Below are 23,043 nucleotides of genomic sequence, written 5' to 3'. Positions count from 1 at the left end.
TGCTCAAAATAAAAAACAAACTGCATATTGATTGGGGTATGTCAAAGGGACATAGAAGCCAAATGAAAATTCTCCCAATGGACAAAGTTAGAAAAAAATTTGAGCAACAAAAGAAAATACTTTTAGATTGTATCTTAAAGTATAAAATAAATATCTGTGACTTCATATTGATATAAGTAAATGATTGAATATTTAATAAAAAAGAGACAAATCTGTGCAGAAGAATTCCAAATAATACATGTAAACATTCCACTCTTAAGGAAGGGCTACATAGTTCCCAACTCCTTACTATAGGCTATGCATGTGACTTTCCTCCAATGAGTACAGTATGAAAGTACAGTATAGAAAGGGAGGGGAAAAGAGCAAATTACAGTGCAGAAACCTAGCAACACTACCTCAACCAGTGATCAAGATAAACTTTTATTACACTGACAGCATATTCCCTTGATATGATGAAATGGCCCGTTAGCTTTGTGTTCTTCTTCCCCCAAACCTATATTCCCAGTCTAATTATCAGACAAATTCCATTCTACAAAATACCTGACCACTACCCCCTTAAACTCATCAAAAACAAGGAAAACCTGAGAAATTTCATAAACTAAGAAGAGCCTAAGGAGATGTTACAACTAACTACAATGTGATATCCTGGAGGGGATCCTGGAACAAAAACCAAACAAACAAAAAAAGACAGTAGCCAAAAATTAATAAAATGTAAGTAGCATGACTTTCATAACAAAGTACTGATATTGGTTCTTTAATTAAAACAACGTTAAGAAATGTATCAGACTGATGTAACATGTTCTTTAAAAAGGGGAAATTAGGTATGGGGTATATGTAAACTGTACTTGGGAAACCATAAGCTCACCAGGTATAGAAATACACGTGGCTCATACTAAGCAGAATGCACTCACTGCTCTTTGAGAACTTGCGGTATGAACTTGTTCTGCTGATATATGATCCCCTCTTTCTTGAACAATATGCCTTAACTCTTTAAAACTGAACCAGGACTGTTGGGAATTGATAGATTAAAATACTCTGTGTATGAGATTATTTGTTTCTAAGAACCTCCTGTGAAATCATATTGTGTTTTTGAAACCAGAATTCTAAAAGTGGATCTCTATACCTATCTGTATGGGAAACACCTATTATACTTGTTAAAAGGCAAGGACCTGGGCTTTCCTACAGTTTTTCTGAATCAGAATCTCCAGGGTTTCTCTTTGAAAATACCAGATATCATCTTAAGCTGTCAAATGGCATAACTTATAGAGATTTAAAAATAGTGATGTTTGGGTCCCAGCCTAAGAGAGTCTGAGTTAATGGGTCTGGAGTGTCAGTTGGGCATGATATTTAAAAAAAAATTTTTTTTTAATGTTTATTTATTTTTGAGAGAGAAAGAGGCAGAGAGCGAATGGGGGAGGGGCAGAGAGACAGACACAGAATCCGAAGCAGCTCCAGGATCTGAGCTGTGAGCACAGAGCCCAAAGCGGGGGGCGAGGGGCAGGGGGGGGGGGGCGGCTCAAACTCACAAACTGCAAGATCATGACCTGAGCTGAAGTTGGATGGTTAACCAACTGAGCCACTCAGGTGCCCCGGCATGAGATTTTTTTAAAACTATCCACAAATGATAATAATGTGCAGCTAAGATTAAGAATCACTTTTAAAACAGTTCCCCAGGGGCGCCTGGGTGGCGCAGTCGGTTAAGCGTCCGACTTCAGCCAGGTCACGATCTCGCGGTCCGTGAGTTCGAGCCCCGCGTCAGGCTCTGGGCTGATGGCTCGGAGCCTGGAGCCTGTTTCCGATTCTGTGTCTCCCTCTCTCTCTGCCCCTCCCCCGTTCATGCTCTGTCTCTCTCTGTCCCAAAAATAAATAAAAAATGTTGGAAAAAAAATAAAACAGTTCCCCAGGTGGTTCTCATGCATATAGGGTTTGAGAATCACTGCTTTTAAACAATTTCTAAGAAGCCTTTCCTGAACCAAGCAACCTTGAAAAATCTACTCTGTCAGGGCTCTGATTTGCAAAAACTAGATTTAAATATCTCCCTAGATTTAAATATCAATGTAGGAATTCAGGCTATCTAATTTTGTAAAATGTTTCCCTTAGAGTCTAGTTCATATACAATCTTTCATTTAACAAGATTCTACCACATATTTAATGAGCAGCTTTTTGCAGTGTTCCAACTCTGTCTTTGACTCTCGTTCTAGCATTCATTCATATCAGCTACTGGTTCCTGGACCCTGAACTGTAGCCCCTAGACTGGATTCCGTACAGCTCTAGTTCTTTTCACTCAGGTGAATTACTCCAGCATCTTTTGTTGTTGTTGTTCTGAGTTTTCTTCATCTCCCTACACTCAGGGAACACAACCCCTTTCATCCTTACCCTTTTGAGATATGCTTTCAAAAAAACATGTTAATATGGCTTATTTTCAACTTAGAAGGGATATAGGTCAGAGTCAGTTCACTCTTCCAGAAGAACTGATATTTTTAGCATCATGTTATTCTATGGAATGAACAATTTTATAAATTAGCAGGTATTAACAAACAATGAACATGTGGGAAATGAATATTTTGATAATTTGATTTTGAAATTTTGAAATTTATCTAATTTCTAGAAATCATACCTTATCTTATTTACATGTCTATACTCAACTATCAGGGTATATAGCATGGAAAGTTTGAATGTCTTTTTTTTAACTAAAGGAAAAAAAATTCCAATTATTAAAATTTATTATTTTTTTTAACATTTATTTATTGTTGAGATAAAGAGTGAGACAGAGCATGAGTGGGGGAGGGGCAGAAAGAAAAGGGGAACACAGAATCGGAAGCAGGTTCCAGGCTCTGAGCTGTCAGCAGGGAGCCTGATGTGGGGCTAGAACTCACAGACTGCGAAATCATGACCTGAGCTGAAGTGGGATGCTTAACTGAGCCACCCAGGTGCCCCCAAATTTATTATCTTATTAGAAGAACAAATATTGTTAGAGTGTTCATACTACTCAAAGCAATCTACAGATTTAATGCAATCCTTATCAACATACCAACATTTTACAGAGAACTAGAAAAAATATTCCTAAAATTTGTATCAAACCACAAACAAACCCAAAGAGCCCAAGAAATCTTGAAAAAGAAAATGAAACTAGGAGGTACCAAAATCCCAGTTTCCGAATATACTACAAAGCTGTAGTAATCAAAACATTATGGTACTAGCACAAAAATAGACACTGGCATAAAACTAGGTCGCTGGCTTACACCATACACACACACAAAAATTTTCATCAGTAGAACAAAATGAGACCCCGGGGGTTGGGAGACACCTGGGTGGCTCAGTTGGTCAAGCATTTGACTCTTGATTTTGGCTCAGGTTATAATCTCACAGTTCATGAGTTTTGCCACAAGTTAAGCTCTGCTCTGACAGATTTTGTCTTGGAATTCTCTCTCTCCCTAGCTCTCTGACCCTGCCCCCCGGAAAATAAATAAATAAACATTTAACAAAAAAAGAGACACCTGGGTGTCTCAGTCAACTTTGGCCTAGGTCAAAATCTTGCTGTTCCTGAGTTCGATCCACATCAGGCTGTGTGCTGACAGCTCAGAGCCTGGAGCCTGCTTCGATCTCTGTATCTCCCTCTCTGCCTCTGCTTCTTTCTCTGTCTCTCTCTCTCCCTCTCTCTCTCAAAAATAAATACAATCTTTAAAATAATTATAATTAAATAAATTAATTATAATTAAAATACTTAAAATAAAATAAAATCTTTAAAAAAATAGAGACCCCAGAAATAGACCTACATTTATATGGTAATTTACTCTATGAAAAAGAGGGCAGAATATGCAATGGGACAAAGACAGTCTCTTCAACAAATGGTTGTGAGGGGTGCTTGGGTGGCTCAGTTGGTTAAGTATCTGACTACTTCTCAGGTCATATCTCATGGTTCATGGGGTCAAGCCACACATCAGGCTTTGTGCTGGTGGTGTAGAACCTGCTTGGGATACTCTCTCTTCCTCTCTCTCTGCCCCTCTCCCTTTGACCTACCCCCCAAAAATAAGTAAATAAACTTTAAAAAAAACAAAAACAAATAGTGTTCAGAAAACTGGACAGCAACATGCAAAAGAATGAAACTAGGTCACTGGCTTACACCATACATAAAAATTAACTCAAAATACATTAAGGACTTACACATGAAATCTGAAACCACAGAAATCCATAATTTATCTGACATAGGCCATAGCACATTTTTCTAGACATGATACCTAAAGCAAGGGTAACAAAAGCAAAAATAATCTATTGGGACCATATCAAAATAAAAAACTTCTGCACAGAAAATGTAACCATCAGAGACAACTAAAAAACAACCTACTGAAAGAATATATTTGCAAATCACATCTCTGATAAAGGGTTAGTATTCAAAATACATAAAGAACTTACATAACTCAACACCAAAAAACAAATAATCCAATTAAAAAATGGACAGAAGACATAAACAGATATTTCTCCAAAGAAGACACCCAGATGTCTAATAGATACATGAAGAGATGTTCAGTATCATTTGTCATCAGAGAAATGTAAATCAAAACCACAATGAGATATCACTTCACACCTGTCAGAATGGCTAAAATCCATAACACAAGAAACAAGTGTTGGTGAGGATGTGAAGAAAAAGGAACACTCATGCACATTTGGTGGGAATGAAAACTGGAAGAGCTACTGTGCAGTTTCCTCAAAAAATTAAAAATAGAACTATCATATGATCCAGTAATTCCACTGTTGTGTATTTACCCCCAAGATATAAAAACAAAAAATTCAAATAATATAAACAATTGAAAATGATATATGCACCTCTATGTTTATTGCAGCATTATTTACAATAGCTAAAGTATAGAAGTAGCCCAAATGTCTATTGAATTAATAAAGAAGGGGTCACACACACACACACACACACAATGGAGTGTTACTCTGCCATAAAAAGAATGAAATCTTGCCATTTGCCACTACATGGATGGATCGAGAGAGTATAATGCTAAGTGAAATAAGTCAGAGAAAGACAAATACCATATAATTTGACTCATATGTGGAATTTCAGAAACAAAATAAAAACAAGTGGACAAAGAAAAAAAGGGAAAAACCAAAAAAACAGACTCTTAACTAAAGAGAACAAACTGATGGTTACCATAGGGGAGGTGTATGGTGGGTTGGGGGAGGATGGGTGAAATAAGTGATGGGGATTAAAAAGCAAACTTATCATGATGGGCACCGAGTAATGTAAATAATTGTTGGATCACTATATTATACACCTGAAACTAATATAACACTGTATGTTAAGAACACTGGAATTAAAGGGGCACCTGGGTGGCTCAGTCAGTTGAGTGTCCAACTTCAGCTCAGGTCATGATCTTGTGGTCTGTGAGTTCGAGCCCTGCATCGGGCTCTGTGTTGAGAGCTCAGAGCCTGGAGCCTGCTTCAAATTCTGTGTCTCCCTCTCTCTCTGCCCCTCTGCCACTTACTGTCTATCTTTGTGTGTGTGTGTGTGTGTGTGTGTGTGTGTGTGTGTCTCTCTCTCTCAAAAAATGAATAAACATTAAAAATTAAAAAAAAGAATACTGGAATTAAAAAAATAAACAAAATTTAATATCATGCATGAATATAATGTGAACTTCTTTGGTCTGAAATGGAAATAAATTTATTTGCAGCCTTAATATATATTTAGCCATTATAACTTAGGCATTATTTTAAGGACCTTTCATATGTTGTCTCAATCCCAAAAACAACACATAAGGGAAGTATTCTTTCTATTGTTATTTTATAAGGAAGGCAACTGGAGTACAGAGACTTTGACAAACTTTCACAGCACAGTGGGGCTAAAATAGGAACCCAAGTAACCTTCCCCAAAGCCTGTTTTCTCCTCATTATATAGCTATGCTCCCTACTACAGTATACTCTTCCTTATAGTATTTTGAGAACGTAATATGTCTCAACAATACTATAAGTAGTCTGAGGTCTAGATACATCTTTGTTTTAACTTTTACTATGCCATAGTACCAAACACATAAAGTCTTTCAAATAGCAAGCTTTTAAAAAGAATGAACAAATGAAAAAAATACATACATGAAAGAGTAAATATGAGATACAGTTCTTATCAGTTCATATGGAAGCTTTATGGAAATATGGACTTGGATTCAGGAAAAAAAAGAAAAACTTACACACTTGCTGGTTGGCCAGTTGTCCTGACATGTAGTGAAGTACACCTCAGTTGTCAGGGGCATCAAGCATGATGTCACGGAATTTTTGGCTTCCTTTGTTGAATTAATTTCACATTTAGCTTTTGGGATTACTATGGTGTAATTGTTTTTCATATTTGGAAGCTCTGACACAAGCAATAATCTAACTGGAATATAATTTAATAAACAAAAAACAGGTGTGTTTGGAGTATCTGCTAAGATAAACTTTATTAAATACATACTCTAAGGACATTATATATAAATTCTTCCACATTTCTAACAAAGTTGGCCATTTATGCATCCAAAAAAAAAAAAAGTAAAGGAGTAAATGCCAACAGAATTTAAGTGAATTTAAGCCAATGCATGACAATATTCTTTATGTAACCACAAAGTCAGTTCATTAGTTCCTTACTTGCTATTGTTCATTCATTCATTTATTCATGGACTTTTAAGAATGGACGTGAAACAGAGAGGTGCCATTTTCTACTTTTTTAAATAGAAAAGTTGTATGTTGAAATCAACACTATAGCTCTCAGCCTCCCAGGACAGACTTTTCAAAAAAGAAGAATATGAAGTCAAAAGAGAAAGTTACTGATGCAAATATGATGCATACATATTAAAAAGTTTTTAAAAGGTTCCTTTCTTCCTTGAAATGAGGCACCTAACTTCCCAACATTTCTAAATAATTTTAGGCTCAGCAGTGCCCTCCAGGGTGAATATGCTGCAGCCAGCATTGCAGCCTTGTGGAGCCCAAAGGAGAGCGATTTATCACTTACTGATCCACGAGGTAAATAGAGGTTATAATCAATCTGTACCTTTCAGCACACTCTAGGACATTAGAATTCATCCCCAAAGGGAATATGCTGCAGGATGACTATTCTTTAAACAATTATAAGGTAGAATTCTACCTAGAAGTAAAAGAAACAACAAAAAGGATGGAAAGTAACTGTAAGGATGATTTCAATTACATGCAGGTATTTACGTGTGTACATATATATGTGTTATAAAAAACACAAAAAGGGATTGGTTTTATTTCCTTGAAAAACAAGATAATATTATAATCAATGAAAAAATCTAATAAGATGGGGCAATTTGTATGATATTCACACATGTCTTCAAGTTTTACTACCCTGTTCCATTGTAGCTATACATATAGTAATGATACACATTGAGAATACTGACAGAAGGAGATATCCATTATATAATTTTTATCATTTTCTTTCACCAGGTCTCATGTCTTGTCTTAGGGTATACTATGAATTTGTATTTTTCAAAATCCTGCTTTCATCTTGTTTTACACTGTTTACCTTAAGTAATTTCTGTTGGCTCCTTTTTCTTTTATTTAAATATTTATTTGGCCTCACGTCCAAGAAAAGGGGAATTAATGTTTATTGATAACAGCATCTCCTCGGGACTGTAAACACCTTATCTTGCATTATATATATATATATATGTATATATCTCATATATATATATATATATATCTCATATATATATATATATCTCATAACATTATAAAGGTTTGCATATTTTACGTGTGAAGGAACTGGATATTCAATAGTTAAGATTCTGGCACTAGATAGGGCAACAGAGAAATATCTTTTGGGAGAAACTTACTAGTCCCTTTAACTCGCACCACATTGCTGACACGCTAAAGTGTTTTCAAGGCACATGGAAGGCTGACTGAGGAAACCAGAGAATGTAAAGCCTTTAACCTTCTTCGAAATGAGGCCACATTTAGAATCAGAATGTTAGATAGGACTATAATATTTCAGATGCTTCTTTAGAATCCATTCATTGCTCCCTTCCATAGGAGGAGGAGTTTGTTGGCCAATAAGATAATGTAAAGTTATGTTTGTACAGGTAAATCCTCAATCATATTCTATGTCACAAAATTTTCCATATTTATTTTACGAAAGATGCCAATGCTGAGAGTACAAAGTGAATTTCATGATTTAACCCTTTTGTGCCATAATCACAAGCCAGTTTAAGTCACCAGGCCTTTCTTCAATTCCTCAAATGCACTTAACTTTTTCCATTCTTAGGCCTTTGTTCACTGTTTTCTCTCCTGGAAACTTTTCCACATCTCCTTGCCTACTTCTACTCTCCTTTGTTTAATTTTTGTTTTTTCTCAGCCATCAGAATTTAGCTATTATTTCACTTTCTCAAGGAAGCTGTTGCTAGTTCTCTATACTAAATGCGGTCACAGAGACACCCCTTAGGTTAGCTTTGCAGCTTTTTTGCAGTTATAATTAAGGTATTGACTCCTTAAAAACTTTACTAAAATTATCCAAAATATTAAAAATGCCTCAGGTCTGGTTTTCTTTAAATACTCTCCTTTAATGTGAAGATAGCCCTCAAAACAGCGGTTGCAAACTAGTGATGCAGCATGCAGATGTATTTGCTAGGCTCACACAATGTTTAAAAATGTGATTAGTTACTAATATGTGAATAATTAAAAATTTAACTGCAAAAAAATTTCCTTTCCTAAAATTCAGAAGGTCTGACACATCTAGAATCCACTTTCCTGAATGACAATAATTAACGAGAAACATGTGGCCTCTGTACCATTTTAAATGGAACATTTATAAAATATATTTCTCATTTACCACTACTCCTGGCTGGTTTTATGTCTGACTTTCTTGTCACATTTCCATTGCCTCCATGTCTTTTGCAGGCATTTGAATAGCCAATTCGGCCTGGGAGGTTTATATGTGAAATCATTATCTACCCCTAACCCCCAAACCAGTGCTCTTCATTTTAATGTACATATGGATCCTGAGGAATCTTGTTAAAATGCAGATTTTGATTCAGTACATAGAGGTGTTGGGTTCCGAGAGTTTGGACTTCTAACATGCTCCTAGGTGATATGCTGAAGCTGTTGAAACATGAGCCACACATTAAATAGGAAGGCAGAGCTACATGTATCTAGGTGAAAATGAGATTCATGTGGAATTGCTCAATAGAATCAGGTTGATCCTACTATGAGGGAAAATAATGAGGTTGGGTCTGTGGCCTCGTGTCCTGACTCAGGGAGATAGATTTGAAGAATTCTCTGGAATAAGGTACTCTGAGCTATGTGAATGGAATGCAAAAGTGAGTAGTACTGAAGGAAGGAGTGTCCTTGGGTACTAATGGTAGACTTGGCCTAGATCACAGGCATATATTCTGTCTTGACAATGGATTGACAGCACTAAGAGTTCTGGATTTTTAGGGAGAGTTCTAGAATGCATGGCACAGGTCGCAGAATATGGTAAATTGTGCCCTAAATGGTATAAGGCTCCATTGATAGAGAAATAGAGAAGGTATATAAATGTATTTTCTGTTTATCTGATTAATCGTGTTATAACTTAGAGAGCAGACAGAGTAATTATTAGGTATCTAATTGTTGTATGATTATTTCTAAATAGTACTGAGTTTAGTCAGCAGCAGTACTGTTTAGCTACCATGTGTTGAGTTACTGTCATGAAGGATCACAATGTTCTTGGTGATTACCTCTATATGTTGTGTCATGGATGGAGTATGTGTGTGTTGGGGGGAGGTTTGAAAAATTAGTGACTCACAGTATCATTCCCTTTTCTCAGTCTCTCTACCTCATTTCTTTCTTGCCTAAACTGACTTACATAAGAAACAGATGAAAAATAACACATGCAAAATGTGGTAGACAGAAAAGGAGAGGGGGAAATAAGGAAGAACACATGCCTGAATTTAGTTTGTGGAAAAACAGTGAAGAGAAATTATGGGGAGGGTTGTCTATATAAAATCAATTATTAATTATGTTTTGGAGAATAATCACTGCTCCTAACTTTGCTCTTCAGAGGAATTCAGAAGACATAATATAGTTATTCAAGGCTTTGAAGTTAGAACAATTTTTCTTCATATTATAACTAAGCCATTATGGAACTTAAAGGAAGCAAAATCCAGTATAATTTTATTAATTAAATACCTAAAACATATTCTTACATATTGTGAATACAAAATATATTTATTAATTAGCCACTGATTTAAGTTAACATTTTTTCATAACTGATAGGTTTATGTAATGACTAATTTTTTGCATGCAACTTAGGATATTTGTGTTAAAGTTAAAAAATGAAATTATTTTTAAATGTGGAGACCCTCAGTCCAGGGATAGGCATGGTGTATATACCACCACAAAGGATTTCTCGATTCCATATCTGATGTTAATATACTGATCTCAAAACCACACCATAGAATTTAGGAGTTGGTTAAATTTTATATGAGATATATATATATATATATATATATATATATATATATATATATATATACACACACACACACACACACACACATATGTACTTCATATTGGAAATATCTATAGATAATTTATAATTATAAAACTGATTCATAAATATACTACAAATGTAGAAAATGACCCACTGCTGAAATACAAAAAGATTAACAAGATGAAAAATATTTTTGATTTTAATATACAGATTCTAGACAAATCAAGTAGTAAGTCTTATTGATAACAAGAAACAAGTGAGTATTTAGGACAAGTGAAGACACACAAATGCACACACACACACACACAGTTTTTTGAATAAGATCTAGAAAGTAAAATAACATTTGCAGTTCATTATTAAACTTTTATCCAAAATGTCCTCCTTTAGAGACTTATGAGCAGAAGTCACAGAAACATTTTTAAAAAGTTAATAATAGCTAGAATATCTAAAGGGGTATTCACTGTTCCACCTGCACGGTCTCATCCTTACAAGACTTAACTATGTGAACACATAATCTGTGTTTCTTTCTCCTTAACTGACTGACAGATTTTGTTTTGAAGAATCCATAGTGAGATACTTCCAGGGAAGTGCGAACAACTTTGCAAGAAATAAATAGAGGAGAACTTGAGTAAGTGTCACAGGTAATTAAATCATTAGCCAAGTTTTAAGAATCTCATCCGGGGCAGAAATTATAGTCGTGGCTTCTTTATTGTGGTGGAAGTTAATTGTGCCACCAGTAAAATGTCTGAAAGGGAGTTTCTAATGGTTCCTTGCCCAGCTCCAATCTCAAAATAGTTCATTTGTTTGTGTACAGGAGCATGTAGAACAGAAACATCAAAAACTTTACAGCTTATAAATAAATTCAAATTAAATGGATTATCTCCTTTTTAAGTTTTTACTACATATTTTAAGTTAAAAGAACGTATTGAGGTAGGAGAGAAACGTGAAAATGTATGAGAAGTGTATTGTTCTTAGTCACTTCTTTTGGAGAAGGCTTCCCAGTGATTTTTCCATAATATTCAAGCTCTTTGGGATGGCTTTTACAGAATCTCTCCTACAAAAGACAGCCAAGGTTCCCATCATTGCCATTTACTCAAGGATCATTTATTTTCCACCTTGTCTACAGTCTCCATTTCAATGTTATCACTGTTGAGTAAATTGTCCAAAAGCAACAATCTGTCATTCACCAAAAACAACTTCAACCCTCTCAGACATTTAGAGGGAATATATCTGGAGCACTATGGAATATAATTTGCAAAATGACATCGTGGCATCCTGAAATCTTTTGTTCACTTCACATGATAGGTCATTTCTCTGAAAGTAGTTATGTCATCACTGCATTGTGACAGAGTTCCAAGAGCAGATCCTTATAGCTAGTTGAGGTCACTTGGCAAACCTGCTGACAATTCCTGGCCATGGTGAGATTCATCCCAGTGACGAAGTAAATATTCATTTGGAAACACAGACATTGAGCCCTACTGGCTAGGATATATTAAAAGAGTGCAAGTACCCATATAGAGTTCTATGATAAGATGAAATTTAATTTTTCCATATCCAAATAAATGACCATGGAACAATCATATAAATACTGAATGAATGATTGATTCATTAAATCATTTATTCCCTCAACCAAATTTATGGAGTGCCTTCTACACCACTGCATCAGATATAAAGGGAGAAGGTCAATGAATTAGTATCAAACAAATATCTTGCCTGTCAAGAGTTATGTAAGAAATGTGGAGGGATATTTAGCAAGAAATACAAAACAATTTCTAAGAAACTATTTAAATATAGATCAGGGAGGTGTGGTCTGGGTACCTTTTTCATTCTTGAATCATCTTGTGATCTCAAAGATAACTATGCAAAGGCACTACACGTCACAGAATCCCCAGTGGTGGACATCTGTTACCTCTTGGTAGGGCTCCCTAAAAGGGGAATCTGGATTCTTTCAGGAAGTGTATTAGATCTGTCCACAAAAGCATGGGATGTCTTCTGGGGGAATGGAGGCCAAGACTTTTTATTTTACCACTATGTCCATGAAGAGGTTTGCTGTCAGAGCAGACCCTATGTCAGTGAGAAACATGTGCATTTTGTGTAGTTGTTTGCTGCTTCCTTTCCCGACTTTCCCCTATGATTAAGGAATAAAATTTCACAATAAAATCAATATTTCAATCATAAAAAAACACCACAAACTTCCTCTATGACTGATCAAACTTGATAAATCCAGCCCCATCAACCCAATACCCACTGCAGACTTGCCTTCCTTGCACTACTGGGACCCATACTCTCCTCCTCTGATGAAATTCACATTGTAAATTGCACAACCGTTTAAAATTAATTAAGGAAGGCAAACTTGATTTTAAAGTATTTCAGTAGCCCACTAGTAAGCCCGCTCTTTTTATCTTAAGACATATCAACAATTCTGGAATGGATTTTTTTTTTTTTTAGGAATCATGATCTAATTCATTCCTCTTTTGAAAAGGAAGACAGGCTAGTTAGTAGCAGGTAATTAGCACTGTTAATTTCTGATTTCATGTTCCAGAATTTTAAAATATATGCTTAATGGAGCATCTGAAGGAATCAAGTTAGAAGATAGAAGGTGGTGGAGAAGACATACTGGAAGAGACAATGGCATTTGACAAGTACTGCAAGCCAGTTAGAATGAGAAAGAGAAAAAGAGAAAGAGAAAGGAAGGAAGGAAGGAAGGAAGGAAGGAAGGAAGGAAGGAAGGAAGGAAGGAAGAAAGAGAGAGAAAGGCAGGAGAGGACTGCTGGCCTAGTTAGACGTTTTCAATTTCACTTTACTCGAAGGCATGAACAATCTAAATAAAAGGTAAGAGAGAAGATGTCACTTGGTTAGAAGTTAGACAAATCTTAGTAAGTCCAGACAATTAACCATTTGGGAAAGCTGTTTGCCTTCATGAACTTCAGTTTCCTAAGGTCTAAAAACAGTGATCGGTTGTTGTGAGGATTAAGTAAGATCATACGTGCGCAACTATGTATTCATAATAGATCCATGACAAACATTTGAATCCTTCCTTGTTCCCCTTAGTGCAGACAGCTCGTTTTATGTAATTCTGAGACAATCACCACAAGGCCCCAAAATTTCCTATTAATTTTGCCCCTAAAAACCAAATCTATAGAACCCTGAACTGAATACACCATGGAAATACTTTCCAAATAATTTTTATCCTTGTACCTAATAGAATAACTTCTGAATGTATTCTCATGAATCTAGATTCTTTTATATTTTTTGTGTTTGTATTGGCAGATCAGTGGTGTGAGAAAACATATTGGAGCTTTGGGCAAAATAAAAAAAAATCAATAATACTGATCATATCTCCATTGTAATATCTCACTTACTGTTCATTTTTGCAATAATTTTGATTTGAAAAATGTTCTAATAAGTATTATTATCTTGATGACTGAGTCTTTTGGAACCTCCTTAAATTGTGTGCCTAACATAAATATCTGACTTGCCTTACCCTAGACCTGGCCCTGTGTGAGATGTTTTTAGATGCAGATTCAGATATTTTGTTTTTGTTACTTTACACTACATTTCAGGATGAACCTCACCAGAGTATATTCTGTGAAATTAGCAACAAGGATCGAGGTGAAAAAAAATTACCACCAGAATATAAGTGGGATTAGTTTATCCTAACCAATAAGGTGGGATCCCTGGAATATTCTCCCTTTACTTTTATTATCTTCAGTGTGACTCCTTTGTGGTCTGCAGCCCAGTGTTTGAAGGCCCCTGAAGGTGTGTGCAGTGAAGGTGGTGCCACTGAAAAACCAGGCATCTCCTCTTTTTGTTAAAACACGCCTAATGCTTCATGTTTTTTCTAACAATAAATTATAATTCATTGAACATTTATAACATATTGGGCATTGGAATATATGTTTTTCCCCACCTTGTTTAATTCTTTCAAAGAAGGCAATAGGAAATTATTACTAATAACATTTTAAAAATGAGCATTTAACAGTTGAACAGATTTAACATTTACAGTGACAAATCTAAAATTCATAGTGACCAACCTATCAAAAGTTTGTTCTTTGAGTCAAGTCCCAAATATGTTAGCCTTGCTCAAGCAAAATAAAATTGGAAGAAATAAGACAAATTAGAGTTGGAACCCTAAACTCTGGAAATAAGAATTAGACTACAGACTACTATGTCTATAATTAACAGATCTTATGATCCACACAATACCAGAAACAACATCCTAATTAGAGTATTAGAACATTGGGGTGAAAAAAAACCAATGCAACAACAACACACACAATAAAGTAAAAGTGTAAGCACTGAGAATAGAGAAAAAGACATGAGGCAAGGATATTATTGTAGAAGAGAAAAACTGGCCAGGTTCTAGGGAAATCCCAGGAGCTCATATTGGCAGAAGTTGGAGAATAGAACACTATGATTATTCTAGAAAAGATACAGGCAATTAATCAGATGGAGCTTGGCAAGCTCTCTGCTGATTAAAAGCCAAATAGAAAAGGGGCATAATTATCAGAGGGTAAGTAGATGATAAACCATCCTTGTTTACCTGGGACTGAGAAGATTTTTCCAGACATACGTTACACAGTACTAAAAGCAGGACAATCCCAGGAAAACTGAGACAGTCTCAGGCAAGCCATGATGATTGGCCACTCTAGAGTATATTAGAGGTCCTAAGTCTTAGCAATCGATACACATAACTGGTGGAACTGGATGAGGCAAGCAAAGTCAAGTGTACTAGATTTGGAGATGGGAGGACAGGCAAGTCAACTGTAGGACAGGGCAGATTCAGAGATGGAAGTACAGACAAGAGAATCAAAGGTCTTAGTCATTCAAAACTCCATTAGGCTAATTACGAGATAATACATGTACACAATGCTGCAAAGTAAATGATAATGAATTTCATAACAGGAATAGAACAAGGGTTATGGGCATTGAGAGGGTAAAGAATTGCCATTTTCAATGAGATGAGAAAGGACACATTAAAACTGGGGTTTTAAGCATGATTGGTTTGTTATTAAGCAGATTTGGAAGAAAGTCAGAAAAAGAAAATATGCTATTAGAATGTACAGGAGATGTACAGGTTATACACTGGATTTGACTTTTCATTAGTAGAATTTGAAGGTGAAATAGAGTTTGTAGAAGACAGTATTTGGAATTAACTTTGGGATTTGTGTTTGATGTCAAGATAAACATTTCAGATTTTATTCGTAAAACATCAATGAACCAATCATTTGAAAGATTTTGATCAGGGAAGTGGGCAATAATGCTGACCTATGCTTCCAAGGATTTTGTATCCACAATAGTGAACAGATAGATCTGGGATAGGAAGTCACTGGATACACAGAGTTCTTGCAAAAGACAGTAATAATTACACAGAAAGTGAGAAGACACAAAGGCTTGAAAGAACCAGAGAAGGATGAAAAGAATAGGACAGTGAAAGGATTAGAATTCAAGGCAGTGTGGCAAAATAAGATAAACTCAGGCTTCAGAAATCGACAAGCTTTGGCTGATGTCTCTGATTCTCAGCTTACTGAGGATCTGATGAAATGGCCTGACATACTGACAATATAGCCTCAAGAAGAAATCTCAACTTTTCAAAGCCTCAGATCCTATACATAAAATATATATAATATGACCCATAAGAGGCCTTTTGTTAATTATCAAATATGACAATAAAGTCCATATTATAATACCCAGTACCTAGACCTTTAGTGAATGATGACTATAATACTATAAATTAATAGAAATTGGTTAACTGATTGAAGATGGCAGTAAATTGTATAGAAATGTCAAAGATATTTTCAAAATTTTAGAGTTATATGAGATTCCGCAAAAGTTCATAATATAGCTATTGAGGGTCTCTCTGTATAGTTGTAAATAACTTTCCTGGTTTCAAGCCCCATCTTCCCCACATTCTAGCTCTATAGACTTGAATATTCACCTAATTTTTCCAGTTATTATATGAGGTATACACACAGAAATTGTAAATATATATATATATATATATTTTCATATATATATATATATATTTTTTTTCATTTACTAGTTGGTATATATCCTGCAAAATGCTCATATTCCTAAACTTTCTTAGGACTAGATTTTAGTATCAGGCATGTCAAAACGAAAAGAATCATTCTCTAAAGAAAATGACTCTCAATTTTGCAACATATAATAGGTTATCAATAAAGTTATGATGCAGTGCCTGAATGGATGGTACTGAATTAAACTGAGGAGATGCTCAGACAAGAAAGGCTGTACTGTAGGATAGGTATTCCCTTGGCAGGTTAATGGAGGATTCAGGGTTTAAGCATCAGCACATAGCAGGATTCATTTGATGGGATTCTTAAATAGGAATGTGTTTGCAATACTCTATCCAACCTATTCCTTAGAGCACAAGCGCCTTGATCTGTGATAAACCCTGTGGAGTCTTTCTCTTTTCTAGATTCATAAGCTGATTCTACTTATTGCTTGGAGATCCTGATGATGGGGATTTGCATGTTAAGGTGTTAAAGTGGGACCAAAAATTTTCCAGGAGCAATCATGCGACACCAAAGTTGTAAAAACGTCTTGAATGATGGCAACTTAAAAGACCTAATGGTCCAGGCTAAATGGAAAATAAACCTGAATATAGTACAGAACCATTCCCAAGAAATGTTGGCTTTGAAGGAAGTTCATTTTGCATGCCACATTGGTCCTCTCTGAAGGTGATTTTTTTTTAAAAGAGGCAAACTGAGGACATCCTGTGCTTTCCACACAGACGATATTAAAAATTGAGAATACCAGTGCTCACATTGGAATTTCCATAATGACTAGAGAATATATATCCATATGGCTTGGGAATGTCCCTCAGCCAATAACTCATAGAAGGAAAGTATAAGTGCACTAAGGGGCATCGTTAACAATGATATTCTCTTAACCTTACAGCAATGTATTTCAGTTTATGGAACTTATACCAGCATTTACAGATCTTTGGGGAAAGTACTAAATATGGGTTTAATCACCATGGTTAGATATGTGAATGACCAGGCTGGTAAAACTGTTTTTGAGAGTATACTCCTTCTTTTAATTTCAACAGGTGTTGGAAAAATGGATCTGCATGGAATATTCATGCCTTGTATAAAGATATCTATCTAGTAAAGAAAATGAAAGGTGCTCTATAAGAATTCATTACCAATATGAATATATTAAGAAAACCAAATTGTTGGTTGCTAGCATAAAATTAATTGTGCTTTGTTTAAGTTGAATTCACAATACAATTGAGAAGACATTCATAAGATGGTAGGCATTTATTGGATACAACAGCTCAAGCTAACACATTTTTATGAGAGGTAGATATGATTCAATTATTTGCTGTTAAGGTACATTCCCTTCCCTCCTGTCTAAAGCGGTTGCCTTAACAACACAGGTGCCCAGATGACTCCTCATGCATATTGTTTTGTCTTTTCCTCTGCTTTGATCTGTTCTCTAATACGTCAGGTTTAAAAAAAGAGAGACTTTAAGAAAATGCTTTGGGGACATTCATCAAGAAACGACCCTAGGAAAGGGGAGTTTTAGATACTTTTTTCTTCTCCCACCACATGCATTTAATCATAATAGTCATGCAATGTGGTCTGTATACCCTGCTCCATTCTCTATCCAACCTTCAATGTTTAGTTCATCTGGCTCTTCCATGAAGTTCCTTGGTACCATATTTGCTCAAATCTCTACTGCCCCTGAAGTTTTGTAACAATTCATAAGTGGACTATTGATCTGCCTTGTCCTGTGGTTATTGTCTTTTTTTTTAAAATGTATGATAGTACTGAACAGGGCTATGATAGAAATAAGCAGTTTGAGATATGAGCACAAAGGAGGAAAATCTGACCCAGTAAAGCCAAAACTTGTTCAATACTCTGGTGCACAAAGGAATAGTTATCCTGGATGGAAACAGGCCATTATTGTACATGAGTTCTGCTCATATATATAAGCAAAAGATGTCCATTTTAATAATTTTCCTTGCTGGCTAACATAAATGGTATCTAAAATGTAGTAGGCACATTTGTCTAAATAATTTCAGCAGAGGTTATTGCCAGAAAAGGATTTTGGGGTCTGGACTTTACCTTTACTTGCTACAACACACACAGCCTGAATTAAGTGGTTAATTAGTTGCTTATACATACATTATACAGAACCTACACTTAACAAAGGCATAGAGTGGATGGGTACCATTTTTAGCATAGCTCTATTCCCTCTTAGCAATCACTTCTTGTCAACAAAGTTGCAGAACTTTCTGAGTTTTTGAATATGGCAATTTCTTTCTCATTACCAGCACCTTATGCCAACAATGCCTCTCTTTCCCCACTATCCCATGACTGTGTCATCCCCAGAGAGAAGTCAATCTTCACTACAGTGGAATGAATGTTGCTTGCCACATGTTTAGCACATTCTATCTCAGACATAGCACGTTTATATTTAATAAATGTCCAATGGCATAACTTGATGGTGTTATGGGGGATTTGTGGACAAAAGACATTTTGGAGCACACTAAATCATATAAACGTCTTTCTGTGGCACCATGTTTTCCTCTGCTACTAATCTGGCATTACAAGTGAAGAAATATCAATTGTCTAAGGCCAACTCAATTTTGGAGAATGGAAATTTTGCATTTTCCTTTCTTTTCCTTCCTAGAAAGGATTGCTCCTCTCACATGGACCACACCAAGTACTCTTCCTAGGAGAATGAAACATCACTTAGGAGACTGAATTGAGATGGATTGAGAATTCACTTTATTAGAAGAAACACCTTCATTTTTCTCATTAGTAAATCTAACTAGACGGTGCTATGCAGTCACGATCATATTCATCTAGATCTCACATCTTTGCAATGCAGGACCAATGGGATGCATAAATATTACATGAATGTGTTCTAGTGGTAACTATAAAGAAACGCAAATAATTTGGGGAGCCTGGGTGGCACAGCCAGTTGAGCGTCTGGCTTCAGCTCATGTCATGATCTCACGGTTCATGAGTTTGAGCCCTGCATTGGGCTCTGTGCTGACAGCTCAGAGCCTGAAGTCTGATTCGGATTCTGTGTATCCCTCTCTCTCTGCTCCTTCCCACTCATGCTCTCTCTCTTTCTCTCCTTCAAAAATAAAAACATTAAAAAAATTAAAAAAAGAAACACAAATACTTTGCCTAAATCAGCACATGAAACATACACTTTGTAGAAACCAATTCTTCAGTTAAAAAAAAAAAAGTGGTAGGTGGAGTCATGTTACTGTACTACTGATTGAGTCCCTTCTAAATGCCTGAGATCTAACTCCCTTGTTCAATTTGTCAACTTGTCTCCCCAACACTCATTTTTGGTATTAAAAAAACACATGACTTTTATTAAAATACTTGTCTATGATCCTTTATGGATGTCTTTATGCTTTATTTTCCTTCTACTTCCTGTAAAGTGTGACATCTTAGCTCAGTGGAGGTATAAAGTAATTCAAGACTACTTGCCCTTCCCTTCCTCTCCCTACTCATAGGAATGTGTTTGTACACCAAATATGATGTCACAGTCTAGTTCACAAAAAGATAATGATGTTAGAACTTAGTGCTATATCACGCTGTATTCCCTCCCTTAATGCTCCCAAGCACTGAGTGGGTGGTAAGAGGAGAGGTTAAGTGAGTATTGGAACATCAGACATTAGCGATTATCTAATCACAACACTGAATCTCATGGCTGAAAAGTCAGCTCTTTCCTCAACTTCTTTCAACTCTTCTCATTTATGAAATAGGAAAATTTGGTTTCTGTCTCGTTTGTCTCTAGTAATATCACTGTACCACTTGCTAAATAAGTCTCTATAGCTTCCTTATCCTTAGAGAAGAGATAATAAAATATCCTCCCTCAAGCAGTTGTTGTCAGGATCAAATGTGGCATCGTACACACATAAAGTATTTAAAAAACAGAGTGCCTCACACATAATAAATGCACAAATTCAATGAACAATTATTTATATCATTATAATTTTCCTTTAAAATAAATGAAAGGCAGACTCCAGACTCAGAATGTTAGGCATGCAGACAGGCATCAACATCTTAACTAGAATTCAAGAACTTATTTTCCTTCCAGTTTATATTATGGTTTACTACTATGCAAAACATGTTTTCTGTTTGTGGATGTGCTATAGCGTTTTCTTTATGAGTAAGTTTATTTCAGCAAAAAGTGAGTCAATAAAAAGAATATATGAAATAAAGCATAATTCAGTTCATGCACTAATATAGGAAAAGCTCTGAACAAAATGACTTACACTTGGGACTATGTATAAACGGTATGCATGTTAGCTCTTTTTACTGTCACGTGCTTCCCCATATCCCCAGCACCACACCCTTGCATCTATCAGTTACTTTGCTCTCCTGCCTAAAATGCTTCCTCATCACAGTTTGGTTCATCTTCTCCAGGAAACTACCCCCCATTCAACCTGATGTGTAATTACCTTCTTGTTTTGTTGTAAAAGGGCTTTGTGGTCAAACATCACTATGGTCACTCCTGACTGTGCCCCTTGCTAGATGTATGATTGTGGGAAAGATACTTCACAGTTTCATCAGCATTAGTGTAAAGAACATAAAGTCAATGACTATTTGTATGTTAGTGGTAAGGATTAAATGAGATAAAATATAGGAGACATTCATTAGCTAAAACTCAATAAAATTCAATAAAAGTTCAATGGTATGATGGCTATACTTGTATTTTAAAATTGCATCTGTTTTAATTTTCCTTCCTTCATCCCTTCATCTTCCTTTTACATCTATTCTTTGAACATCTTCTCTGGGTAGGGCCTTTGCTTACTACAGAAGGTCCCCAGACTTACACAGTTCGACTTACGATCTTCTGACTTTACAATGGTGTGAAAGTGACACACACTCAGTAAAAACTATACTTTGAATTTTGAACTTTTCCCAGCACGGTAATATGTGGTATGATATTCTGTCATGAGGCTGGGCAGTGACAGCAAGCCTCAGCTCCTAGTCAGACATATGGTCACGAGGGTAAGCAACCAATACAACCTGTACTCATACAACCCATAAAACCACTCTTTTTTTCCCCACTTCCTGTAGAATGTTCAATAAATGATCATATATTTAAAGCTTTATTATAAAATAGGCTTTGTGTTACATGAGTTTTCCCAACTGTAGGCTAACATCAGCATTCTGAGCACATTTACAGTTGGCTAGGCTAAGCCATGGTGTTTGTTAGGTTAGGTGCATTAAATGCATATGTGACTTAATGACATTTTCAACCTACAATGGACTTATTGGAAAGTAATCCCATTGTAAGGAGAGGAAGATCTGTACTTTGTAATATAGACAGAACAATTTCTGCTCTCTTCCCGAGGTCTCTCACCAAAACCATATTTATTCATTTAATTTTTGTTTACTGAAGCCTTAATTTATATCTCCTTTAAAAGTTTTTGAGTTTGGTTACAATAGAAGACATTTAAAATAAGCCCACTTACATCTCAATGTTATGTTCAAATATTATATGGAGGGAATGGGATATAAATATGCCAAATACTTCGGCTAATAGAATTACTGTAATTGGACATAAATTTAACTGTGCAGTCTTGACAGCCTGGGCAGAAGGGGGAATTGAGACAGGTTACAAGTCTGATGAGTATTTTCAAAGTTTGGCTAGACATGACTCTGGGCCCTGTAAGCTAAAAGTGGCTTTCAACAAGTTGGATCAGGGATAGTTGATCTATAAATTACTTCCCTAAGTGTTTCCTGTTGGGAAATATTTGTCATATAAGCATGGTAGAATTTTATTAAATATAACTAAGTCAGGCTACATGTTTTGAAAAAAACATTTGTCCAGCTTGCCACTGTTTTTGTGTTTTCTTATAAAACATTCAACTATAAATTGGAATTTGATATATCGCCCACCAAGTGACCAAACTGAATGCATAATGCAATATTTGGAGCTGTGGAATAATTTTTGGATAGCTGATGTATCAACAAACTAATTCTACCCATTTGTTTAGTATTTTACAGTTTACAGAGTGCTTTGGAATATATTATCACTTTTAGAAACACAGCTGAAATATATTAGAAAGAGCTCTGGAGTTGAAGTTAGATGATTTGCATTCAACTCTGCCCACCGCAGCCTTATAACAGCTCCCCCTATTTTTGTAACTTCCTCTTCCTGACTCATCCATTCAGAATGATTCTGCAGATAGGCATCTCCAAGTTAGCACAAATTTTGATGATTAATTCTTTTGTAACTTTCTTTTTTATTCCTACAAGGAATGCTGGTATAGGTTATAATAAAAAAGAAAATGATTAAGTTCCTAGCCAACCATATAGTAAGGTTATTCCTTGAGGTTTTTTTCAGTCCACGTACCACTGACTTCACATAGTGTTCTGGAATCCCTTCATCTTCTGACCTTCTCAGTCACCCTCCCTCTTGAAACTATACCCCCCTGCACTGCTGGCTCCATTCTGGACAGACGTGAAGAACTGTCATAGAGGTTGGTGTTGACTGTTAAGAACAAATGAATCATCAACTCTGGTCTTTCAGATAATATTGGTCATTTTTGATATAACTGCTATATATCCTTTTACTAAAATCCT

The 23,043-nt window shown here is 35.7% G+C and overlaps 1 long non-coding RNA gene across 1 annotated transcript; it reads left to right on the top strand.

The window, feature by feature from the left end:
* The first annotated feature begins 9,430 nt into the window (after positions 1–9,430).
* On the top strand, positions 9,431–19,534 carry LOC131486192 (uncharacterized). Its single transcript, XR_009249227.1, has 3 exons — positions 9,431–9,508; positions 11,000–11,081; positions 19,115–19,534. It is a non-coding gene; the product is annotated as an uncharacterized LOC131486192 (long non-coding RNA).
* The last annotated feature ends 3,509 nt before the right edge of the window (positions 19,535–23,043 follow it).

The sequence above is a fragment of the Neofelis nebulosa genome, chromosome 9 (genome assembly GCF_028018385.1).
Source record: "Neofelis nebulosa isolate mNeoNeb1 chromosome 9, mNeoNeb1.pri, whole genome shotgun sequence".
In the NCBI taxonomy this organism is placed as follows: domain Eukaryota; kingdom Metazoa; phylum Chordata; class Mammalia; order Carnivora; family Felidae; genus Neofelis; species Neofelis nebulosa.
The sequence above is the reverse complement of the archived record's forward strand: the minus strand, read 5'-3'. Positions and strand labels throughout refer to the sequence as shown.